The sequence below is a fragment of the Tenrec ecaudatus genome, chromosome 2 (genome assembly GCF_050624435.1).
Source record: "Tenrec ecaudatus isolate mTenEca1 chromosome 2, mTenEca1.hap1, whole genome shotgun sequence".
In the NCBI taxonomy this organism is placed as follows: domain Eukaryota; kingdom Metazoa; phylum Chordata; class Mammalia; order Afrosoricida; family Tenrecidae; genus Tenrec; species Tenrec ecaudatus.
Window position 1 is genome coordinate 271,391,072 of NC_134531.1, and position 11,972 is coordinate 271,403,043.

An 11,972-nucleotide genomic window follows, 5' to 3' on the forward strand; every position below is an offset into this window, starting at 1 on the left:
GGAACTTTATCTGTAAGTTTCTGATCACAACGTCCTGAACATTCCGGGGACCTTATCTGTAAATTCCTGGTCATTACATCCTCTAGCCCCTTTGTGCTTAAACACATGCTACTATGTTTTGATTTTTCCAAGCCAATATTTATAACCATACAGTCCTGGTTTTACCTCGGTGAAGTTCACTTCCCAGTATTGACCAGGGGAATGTCCTCGTGCCCTTGGCTAAGGTGGCTGACATGCTCTGTGGGGGATGTTAACTTGGGCACATCACAGACATTGTTCACCTGCTGCCTGAGTCCACTTCTGGAGTTGTGGAATTTTGTATCTCTTTACTCCGGATTCCTGGAGGTCCTGGTTCAGTGCCTCCCCAAAGAGGGTTGGGGAGTGTTTGAACTCCTGAAACAACCCAGTTCCGGTTAATTGCCCAGTGAAAGTTCTTTATGGATCGGCCTATTCAAAGGCAAAAACGGGCTGCCTTAGAGGAGACAAAGGAATGGAAAAGAAGGCATCCTTCACTTCCACAGCAGCTCGCTTGTTTCCCATGTACTCTTTCATTTGGGGACTTAAGTGGCAATGTCTATTCAGGACCAGAGAAGCAATTACAGGGTTTCCAAAGGCATGGTTTAGCATCATTATCTTGTTGAAGCCATCTCACTGTTCCACTGCAGGGGTTCTCAGTTTCCTTTCCTCCCATCCTAGCGCCATCAGCATTCTTTTATCTTTCTTTTCTTTCATTCTTTCCCCTCATCCGCCAGCTCCACCTCCGCCCACGTTCCCGCTCTGCCGCCTTCCCAGGCCTTTTGATTTGATTCCCGACTCCACAGCTCCTGCCGCCCCCAAGCGCACCTTCCGTTTCTTTCCTTATGCGACTGTGGTTTTTAATTTTTCTATTCTTATTCTTTAAAAGCAGCCACCATGATTTTAGCCATCTGCCATATAGCAGTTACTGGTGCATCCTCCCTGTTGTTATAAACCTTTGGGGTTATCTCTATTAACTCACTAAGATTTTTTTTCCCTCAAGCCCATCGAGCTTTTTTTTTTAATTTCTGGGGCTGACTGAGCTACAAAACCTGTCTTAATGGCCCGGCGGTTCTCAGGGGCCTCTAGGTAAATTGAGGTGTACAGCCTGTAAGCCTCCATGAGGCATTCAAGAAAAGTGGCTGGCGACTCACCTGTAGCTTTCTGCACTGTCTCACTTACCTTAGATTAATGGGCTGTTTAGCACACCCCAGAGGCCCTGCAACAGAAATGTGTGATACCTGGTGAGGACTTTCCTTAGGATTCCATGGTGGGCGCTGGGTTGGAAACAAGACTTCTTGCAAATGCGGGACAGCCACAGGTTGCCTGTCTACGCCGAATAATATCTTATGGGTTTCTCTCTGAGTCCTCTCTCATTCCTCTGCAGTGAAGAGGGCCTATAAAAGCTGCTGGCAATCATCCCACGTGGGTTGGTGGCTATGAAAAAATAGTTTCCAATAAGGAGATTAAGACTTGGGGCTTTTCAGAGAAGGATGGGTTTTGCTGCTTCCAGTTACATCAATTACTGGTGGAGAAAGGAACATATACCATGAAAGGGACTGTTAGGTTTCTCTCTCCGGGACTAGATCCCAACCTCAGTCCTTGACTCTGTGCGAGAAAGATTTCACGCTGAAGCCGGGCTTGTGATCCAAGTGAATTTAATGAAAGTTCAAAGAAGCATCAGGTTTTACGCAGCACCCATAGGATTCCTTTGACCAAGCGGCCTGGCAGAGACTGCCCCAGGTTGACTGCCCCAGGTCACGCAAGGATCTCTTCCCTCCCACGAAGACAACCAGACCACCAAGCAAGACAAGACAAAGACAAGCCAAGTCCCCTCTCCCTTCCGGTCCCTGCCTTTTCAAGGGTTCCTGGGGTAGGTGTGGTGAACGACCCCAGGTCAATCCCATTGGCTGAATTGCAATCACCTGGCTGCTCCAGGTATAACGCCCATCTGGGCCCACCTGCGGGAAAATCCAGCTTTTGTCCTTTGCTGGCTCTCCTGGGCATGCGTAAATGGACTTCCCAATTCCCTAGGCTAAGCTACCTAACAGGACCACCTGGTCTATCCCAGGTGGAGGAACAGTTTGTCTTAAAGGAAAAATACCAATTGGGGCTTCAGCAGGCTTGCCCTGTTCCCCTCCTGGCTCTGCATATACTTCCCCACCCATCCCCTTGGGTGTGGGGACACTGAATGGGGCAGCCTTCATTGTAAGGGTTGGGCCTGCCTCGCAGACAGATAGAGAGGGGGAAGCAGAACAGGGGGCCTGGCTGCCTCAAGGGGAGCTTGGGGTGAAGAACGGGCTTCAAGATCCTCTTCGGCACTCTGGATTAAGGGATAGAGTCGCTGGGGCTTCTTGTCCTTGGATTGAGTTACTTTTTCTGTTGCCACCAGGACCTGCTTGGGGGAAGAACATTCCAAATATACAGAGGTGTATTAAAGGCTATGTCAATCCACACATCTATGTAGGGGATTTGGTCTGGATGACTTGGTTTTTCATCAACATATTTCCACACCTGTTATAAAAGAGGTAGAAAAAGGTGTCTGACCCATTGTTCCGCTCCACCTGTTAAAAGTCAAACACTCACAGAAGACCAGCGGGAGCGCAAGCAAGCCACACACAACCGAAAACAACAGAAGACAAATAACACAGGACCTAAACATATAAGGAAAATAATAATATGCCACCAGTAGGGCATCAGTCTGAAAGATACAGGAGGTCACAGAGACGTCTCCCTGGACCTCTGGGACTGCCCGAATGTTACGTCCAACCCAGCCTACTCTCTCTTAACCTGGAGAGTGCATACCAACCTGTTAGCGCTCTGGACAGGATCCAACAACTGGGGCTGAGGGTCTCTCTTGTCCTGCTAACGTACAACCTGGTCACCATATCTCGGTGGCACCTCCAAAATGTTGTACATGAACTGGACAGGAACTACTCAGATTCTGGTGAAAAGCAAAGCAGTTTATTAAAGGGGGACATAAAGGAGAAAACGAACCTGCGCAGGGACCAGCCCTCTGAGGAGAGAGAGTGGTTCCGGTAGCTCACAGACTTGGGTTTTTACAGGGTTGGATAAATACGGGGCTTTGCAGCTGTGCAAGCAAGCAAGCAGGAACAGAAGCAGACCTTGCGGTTAGCCTTTAGCTGAACATTTTGGGAACTTTATCTATAAGTTTCTGATCACAATGTTCTGAACATTCTGGGGACATTATCTGTAAGTTTCTGGTCATTACGTCTTCTAGCCCCTTTGTGCTTAAACAAATGTTACTAAGTTTTGATTTTTTCCAAGCATCTGAGTCCTTTACGGGAATTTCCCCACCCAGTTGTTGTATGACTTTTAAATACAAAATGGCTTTGCTGAGGCTATGTCCCACAAAGGTAGCCTTTTTACTAGTTAAAGTAATCTATTGTTAATCCAAACTGTTTACTAGTTAAACTAAACAATTGTACAGTTTTCAGATGACTTCAGGGAATATTTTTGTTATAAGGTTTAAAAAGCATTAATTCAGTGTTCCCAAGGATAAGACAGCCCACAACAACAAAATGTTTTTTCTTGGTGTCTCGGCTTTTAGGCCTCAAGGGCCCTAAGGCGAATGGGGCACCAATTCAAGACATCGTTGGATTGACAGCATCAGCTCTAGGTTCTTAGGCAGGATTGATTTTTTTTTAAGTTTTTGTCCACTCTTTAAAATATTTCCTGCACAGAATTGGGATGTTATAAGTTTTCTTATTTAAATGGGAAATGTATGTATTTAAATTACCCACATTTGTGTGTATGTGTACAATGGCCTTTGTTTCACAGCTCTCGGTTCTCTTCCTCCCCTATTATGTGAACTGTTTCAAACACCGGTCTTGTACCTGTTCCATCTTTCCAGGAACAACCACACTGCTGAGGGTGAGTCCTGCAGGACTGATACGACCCAAGGTAAAGAAGGTGGGGACAGCGACCCAGAATTCCAGACAACTTCATGTGCACATGATTTGACCAGAATGAGTTGAGTAATGTGATCATGAACATCAATCTTTCCAATGAGTCTTCTGAATTGCTTGCCTTCAGACTAAAGGAAAAAAATCTATTTCAGCCTGGAATAATTTCAATGTTATAGAAAAAGAAATGTACTTGCTGCCATCTTTACGAAAGGCCACCTCTTGGGATTCTGCAATGACATTGGAAAGCTTCTATAGAAGATTTTCTTTCAAATATTAATTAAGTCAGTAGCCTCTTTTCATCAACAATTAAAAACATAGTGCAAAATGTGTTCTTTTAAATGTGTTCTTTTAAACAAATAGGTTCCATTCCAATTGGTCACTCCACCGGGATAAACGAACAGTACTAAGCCATCTCTTTAGTCTTGGAAAAGGTAAATTACCAAGAATATCAATTGATGGTTTGTGTAGACTTGAAAATAATTAATTTTCTTCTTGGTCAACCAAGTGGCCACACGAAGTCTCTTTGCTTTTTATTCCTTTGGGCTAGTGAACCAAACATGAACAATTGGAAAGAAAACATTGACTTCTAAGAGAATATATAGTGGTTGAAGGAAAAAAAGAATGTCATCAATAAACCTTTGATGGCGTGAGATAGAATCATACTGCCACCACTACATAATTTGAAAGTTTTAAAAACAAAGACAGTTTCTGCATTGAAAACATAGCACTTAAATTACGTGGATTCATCATGTAGAAACTAAAGGCAGGGATTTTTGATGGTCCACAGACAGACAACTTCTAAATAGCATTGATGAATCATGTACCTGATTCTCCTTTGTTCTTCTTTTTTTTAATGTGTCCTATGCATGAAACAGCCCTGGCCACGATCTGGGCATCAAGCTAGGATGAACAAAGTGCTGCCAGTCTGCTCTGCCCCTGACTGATATAAGAGCACCACCACCAATCAGGTGTCTCTTTGCCCATAGCCAGGGGTACCTCCTTTGTTCTATGGTGAAAAACTTTCTTGGAAATCAGAAGACAACTACATACAATTAGTAGAGGATATGCTCTTTAATATCCTCATATCCTAACAACTAGATCAATAGGTAACATCATGATAAATGTAGAAAAGGCTGAAGTTGTCAAAGATTGTGTCTTGCTTGGTTGGACCCACAATCAATGGTTATGGAAGCAGCAGTCAAGAATTCAAAAGACAAGTTGCATTGGGTACATCTGCTGCACAAGACCTCTTGAGAGTATTGAAAGGCAGGGATGTTACTTAGAAAACTGAGGTCGACCTGACCCAAATCATATTATTTTCAATTGCCTCAGATACATGTGAAAACTTCCATTTGAAGAAAGAACACTGATTCAGAATGAATGAGTTTGAATGATGGCTCTAGAGAGGAATATTAAAAATACCATGGACTTCCAAAAGGATAAACAAATCTGTCTTGGAAGAAGTACAGCCAGAATGCTCCTTCAAGGCAAGGATGGCAAAATTTCATCTTGCATACTTTGTATCTGTTATCAGGAGAGACCAGTCCCTGAAAAGGGACCTCATGCTTAGTGAACGCCATCAAAAATTGATTGACATAACTTGCAAATAGAACGATTATGAACATGGTTCAGAAACAGGCTATGGCTCATTCTGCTGTACAAAGGATGACTGTGCAGTTGGAACTGACTGGATGGTACCTCACAACAACATTGTCTTACATTTCAACAGGCTGGGCTTTCCCATGAGGGTTATCTACACTGTCACTTAGATCGCTTTCCAGAGAACCTTGGTGAAAATCTGCACCAAGATGAAAAACGATGGAAGCCAGAAATCAAGGGAGATGGGATGGAAACATGTTGGCAGCGCACTGTTGGAATCTTAATCAGGATTGTCCCGGCATAGCCCACTCTCAGAATCTTAAAAAAGGAACTTCTTGTGTGTTGAATAACTGGGGAGTTTGCATTAGAAATATGTGCTTTTCTTAGGAAATAAGCAGATTTTCATGCGTAAACTATTATTTTTTAATTTTTTCCTTCATACTTAAGAGATAATAATTTAAACACTACATAAAAATATCCTGATGTTATGGGAGATCAGAGTGAAGAGTGGTATTTGGCATCTATTCTGTATCACAACAATTAGCGCTGAGAGGATGAAACTGGTGTCATTTTGGAATCAGCAGGTCAAACTTACCTAGAAACAAGTCTTGCACTTAAGGCACCAAAATGTGTGTTGCCTAATGCAACAGTACTGCATAAGTTTCTTTTACATAGAGAAATTTCCAAATTGAATCCGAATAGAAAACATTTCATCAAAACTAGCATTTAGATGTGTTCAATTTTAAATTATTCTTAACATTGCTTCTGAATCATTTTAGATTGTGCAGGTTGAAATTGACAGGACAGCACTAAGTCATTGGCAACAGAAGACTTGTATTCAGGTTACCTCCTTATCGATACAGAGCCACATCTCAACAAACAACATGACCAACTAAGGAAGAGTGAAGCTGTGGAGGATTTCTTTGTCTTCAGTTGACAATCAGGACCCATGCTATCAGCAATCAAAATTCAAATGAAATATTGCATTGGATACATCTGCTGTAAACGACTTCTTAAAAGTGCTACAAAGCAAGGCTATCAGGTTGTGGACAATAATGCAACCTGATCCAAGCCATGGCATTTTCAGTCGACTCATATGGATGTGCAAGCGTGCCAATCATAAGAAAAGTGAAGGATAACTGATGAATTCAAATCACGGTTTTGACAAAGGATATCAACTATATTATCAACAGCCAAAAGAATGAGTGAATCTTGGAAGAAATCAGTGTTTCTTGGAAGAAATCAGCTAGAATGCCAGTTAAAGGCAAAAATGTCAAAATTTCATCTCATATATTTTTGAGATTAACAGGGAAGGCCAATCCCTGTGTTATAGATTACTTGGTCAACCAGCCAAAACCAAACCAAACTCACTGCCATTAAGCGGTATCCAACTCATAGCAACCCTATAGCACTGAGTAGAATAGCCCCATTTGGGTTTCAGAGACTGTAACTCTTTATGAGACTAGAATGTCTCATCTTTCTTCCATGGAGAAGCTGCTTTTGAACTGGTAACCCTGTGGTTAGTAACCTGATATATAACTGTCTACATGATCAAGGCTCCAATCAGTAAATAGAGGGTTGCAAAAATAGTGACAGAAATGCCTATGCAGTTTCCTCACCCCCCTCCCCTGAACCCGCCTCAAGAGCCAAAGAAGGAACAAGATGGACATTCTCGTAGTCTCAGGACTGTGGAACCGCAGCAGATATGTGTCTGTAGTTTTCCAGCAGCATTATACAAGAAATGACCTTAATAAAATTGTTATGCTGTTACAAATGGGAATTATTGATTTGAAGCCCATAGTAATTTTTTGAAACTATATTTGTCAGGACCCCATCCTAAAATCAAAATTTCTAATGGTGCCCTGACATTTGCATAGTAAAATACATTTCCTAAAAATAACTAATTCACACTCCTAGATAAGAGATAATAGTGTAGAAAGCTACTCTTTCAATTATTCACCACATAAAAATTATTGAAAATGCAAAGCAAATATGCGTGTTTATAAATTATACACAGGTACTACTACACTAATATTTCTATTGTAGAACAAACACAATACATATTTTGTTAAATTAGATGAATTTATTACAAGCAAGATGTTAAAAGAATCTTGCTAGTCACTACGCTTTCTATCAGTAGGTGTGAGAATGAGGGTTAACATCAGGTAAGATTTATCATTCTCCAGAAGGTGCAGAACTGGCTGTTTAAAATTCTCTTTGGCTTGTATATGACAATGTATTCATTATTGGTCTCTCCTCAATGAAGCAAAGAAGAATAAACAAGTTTGAATATGTTTAAAAATAATTAGTCCAATAGATTAGGGGATTATTTGGATCTCAGCCTCTACAATGCTGAGACCAGAAGAAGTAGATATGAAACTCAAAAATATAAAGACTAGCCCACCAGTCAGGTAGAGACTGGGGGAAGCCTGGATACTAGAGCTCCTAATTCCCCTTCCAGCCTGGAACTGAACTCATTCCATGGCTTACTTCTCAACCAAGACATGCCCATAAAGTAAACAACAATAATACTAGGGAGTACACCGCTTAGAAAAACAAAACTCTTGACCTCAAAATGGCAGCATGTGCCCAAGGACAAAGTTCCCAAGGAAAGAAAAGTTAAGAGAGGGAAATAAAACCGGAAATACACGGAGGAAATGGGATCAATATTACTCCATTGTAGAGATTGCAATCAATGACATGAAGCAAAATATGTATGGATTGTTGAAGGAGCACTGATTTTCCCTGTAAACCTTCAGGTAATACAGAAAAAAAAAGTTAAAAAGAAATGAAACGTTGATAATGTTTATAAATTTTTTGATGCTATGAATAAATCATGAGTTTAATTAGTGCATATTAAATGTGTAATATGGCTTAAAAATGACTCAAACTAGAATGTCAATTTTAGGATTGAAGGGTTGTTTTTGCTGTCAGGTGACCTCTCATCAGTTCTGCCTCACAGTGACCCCAATGTTCAGTTGGTACTGGACCATCCTCACACAATAGCTATATTGAGCCCATTGTTGTTGGCAATGTGTCAGTATCCTGTTGAAGATTTTCCTTGTTTGTTTGGCGGGATTTTTTGCTCATCATCATTAAATACGACGTCTTTCTCCCTCTTGGGAACATATCCAAAGTGCATGGGCGAACGCTCCCCATCACCACTTCTAAGGAGCAGTGTGGTTGTATTTAATCCAAGACAAATTTGTTCATTCTTCTGGCAATCCGTGCTATATTCAATATTTTCACCAATCGCATAATTCCAATTGGATTTGGAAGAAATCTGGCCAGAGTGCTGCTTCAAGGCAAGGATGGGGAGACTTCATCTCACTTACTTTGGACATGTTAGCAGGCGAGACCAGTCCCTGGAGAAGGACATCTAAACTAACTTGCACTGAACCCACTGCCATCAAGTCAATGCTGACTTAGAGCGACCCCGTGGATTTCCAAGACTGTAACGGTTTCTATGAGGAGAAACCTGGTCTTTCTCCTGCGGAGCTGCTGCCAACTCTACAGATGAAAACCCGGCACGTAACCACTACACCATGGGGTGTCCTCGAGGAATAACCATGCTTGTTCAATAGAGAGGCAGCAAAAATGAGGAAGGCCCTCGCCAAATGGATTGAGAACAGTGAGCTCTCAACCCTAAGAACACTTGTGAGGATGGCTCTGGACGGGGCAAGTGTTTGTGTTGTACCCATAGTTGCTGTGAGCTGGAACCAACTTCATGGAAGTAACAACAACAACATGATTCAAAAGCAGCCATTCTTCTTATATCATTCTTATTCTTTGCCCAACTTTCACATACAGATGAGGCAATTGAAAATGCTCTGGCTTGGATCCGAGTGTTTGTCCTCAAAGTGTTATATTGTTTTTAACATTTTAAACAAGCTTTTAGCAAGCTTGTTCAATGCAGTATTCAGCTTGATTTCCTGATTACTGATTCTGAAGGCTTTAATTGTGGATCCAAGTAAAATTAAATCTCTGACAACAAAATAGAAATTGAGGATTAATATCAATTGAATATATGTAGCAGGTTAATAAAAACTAAAAACCCCAATAAACAAATAAATCATCAAATTATTAGGGATAACATGGAACTACTGAATAAAAGCCAGCCAAAATATTTAATATTTAAACAAATCTTAAAATAGATCTGATATTAATAGAGACTAATAAATAAGCAGATATGATGAAGTATCGAATAATAAAAGGATAATATATTGAGTCTGAGCATGCATCTAGAGAATGCAGCATTCAAATGTGGAAATTTACTAATAGGCCTGGAAAACTTACAGAGATAAAATTAATGCAGCAGAGACACATAATGTCTTTTCACTTCATTGATCACTTAACCCAATGTAGTTGATAATTATAGTTGGTATTAGCCTGAAATTTCTATTCAGTTTTATTTAAAGATCAATCTCTGTTTTTAAGCATAAATTACCTCAAAGTAAATAACAATTACAGAAACTGTTAAATCATTACAAGGATCATGCAATCCCTTGCAGTAAGCTGAGAGTAACTGAGTCAGGATACTAATTCTCACCCTTGTGGAACTCACGTTCTCTTCTCAGAGTGGATATTCTACATAGAAGACCCATTAACATTTAACACACACAAGTAGTGAAAATATATATCAAGTTATTAATTATACATTACATATGTACCTTTAGTCTTACTCCATGTGCTATAATCATAGATAAATAACCTATGAAATGGGTCCAGACAATTCTTCTGAAGTTAATCTAGAAGATTTTACTGGTAAAGAATAAGAAATAAAGGGAAGATTGTAATGCTATTTCACTAAATGAAAGTCTTTTGCATAGTATATTGGAGACATATTTAGCAACTGTTTCATTTTCCCTGTTAAGTATTTTCTGGAGGAGCAACTTCAAACTAGATAAATGGTCAGAATTTAGAATCAGGAAGTTTATTGTTGGTATCATAATTTGATTCCTTATTTTTATGAATTCTTAAATTCCACATTTATTTCCATGATGAGTTTGCTTGTTTTACCTTTCCATAATGATTTTTTCAAAGTATCTCTGTAACCTTTGAAACAGAAAATAGAATCAGCAGAAATACCTTATAGCATACATGGAATAAAAAGGCTGGACATAATTTCTAAAATTGCTTTCAGAATGCAGTATTAGAAAGTGCTCCTGCGGGTACTATCCTGTCTTAGTCCCTTTGGATACAAAACTTGTAACCAATTGTGGGAGAGTTACAAAGTCTAAATTTGAACTACATTAGGCAAAGGGGAGAATTTATTGATTCACATAATCATGACGAACATCAATCAAATAGAAATGATCAAGACTATTATATTTTCTAGACTTTCAGTCTGCTCACCTTTTCCTATTCATCTTAACCCTTTGGTGTTCTCTACTCTGCAGACGGACGTGTCCCTGAGGATGAAAACATGCCACACTTGGTTCTCCTGGACATGCATACTGTTCGCCTCGCCCTCTGCCCACTCCCAAAAGTCTGATGAGATGTTTTAGTTCAAATGCTCTCCACTTGGCCATTTTGAGCAGGCTTGCTTGTTTAGAAGAGGAGGATCCCATTCAGATAATGAGTTGCTATCCCATCGTATGTGTATCAGCACTCCAATCTAGTCAAGTTGACTCAGTGACCAATGGGACCAGGATGAACTGCCCCATCAGGTTTCCAAGGCTACGATATTCACTTGCCAGTTCGTAGCCAATTGCTTAACCACTGAATCACTAGGGCTGCTCTAAAAGTTGGACACTATTACTTTAATAACCTATATTGGCTGGAAAAACATGTCTGTTTTAGGGCCTATGTGATTAGTAGGATGGAAAAGTATTCTATTTCTGTGAGTGAATCAGATATGTTATTAAATTTCCTCGCTAAAGATACATTCTCCAGATGAATGATTGGACTCTCTAACACTCTTGCAGCCTTCAGTACATGAGCCATATTTGTTTATCGTTCTCTGTTAAGATCAGACATATTTTAGGATTAGCTTGACTATTTACAGTATAATTCCATATTGTCCCTAATAGTTTGATGCTTTCTTTTTTGTTTGGTTTCTTTTAGTGAGGTCAAAATCTAAAAGATGTTTCTTTCTTATTTATTTCCCTTCCTCTGAAGTCAGACTCCTGTTATTCATTTCTTTAAGTATGCTTATGTTGGCAGTAAAATTGAGAAGTAGAGTTCTAAATTGTTGTGTGGTGCCTCTGGGAATATCTAAATCAGTTGTGAGTCAATAGAGTTTCTTTTCTTTCAGAGATGGAAAATAAAAGTTTGCATGCTTCCTAGTGGAGACAAAAGCAACATAGGAAAGTAACGGTTTTACTGCATTAGGGCTTTGTTCTTTGAAGCAGAAGCTTTTCTTCTTTAAGATAATCCACTTTATCAGTGTGGCGAGGGCAATATATAACACAGTTTTCAACATTAAGC

At 40.1% G+C, this 11,972-nt stretch overlaps 1 non-coding gene across 1 annotated transcript; it reads right to left on the reverse strand.

The window, feature by feature from the left end:
* Positions 1-4,795: 4,795 nt before the first annotated feature.
* Positions 4,796-4,939, reverse strand: LOC142441629 (small nucleolar RNA SNORA48). The gene has a single exon (XR_012782992.1). It is a non-coding gene; the product is annotated as a small nucleolar RNA SNORA48 (small nucleolar RNA).
* Positions 4,940-11,972: the final 7,033 nt, after the last annotated feature.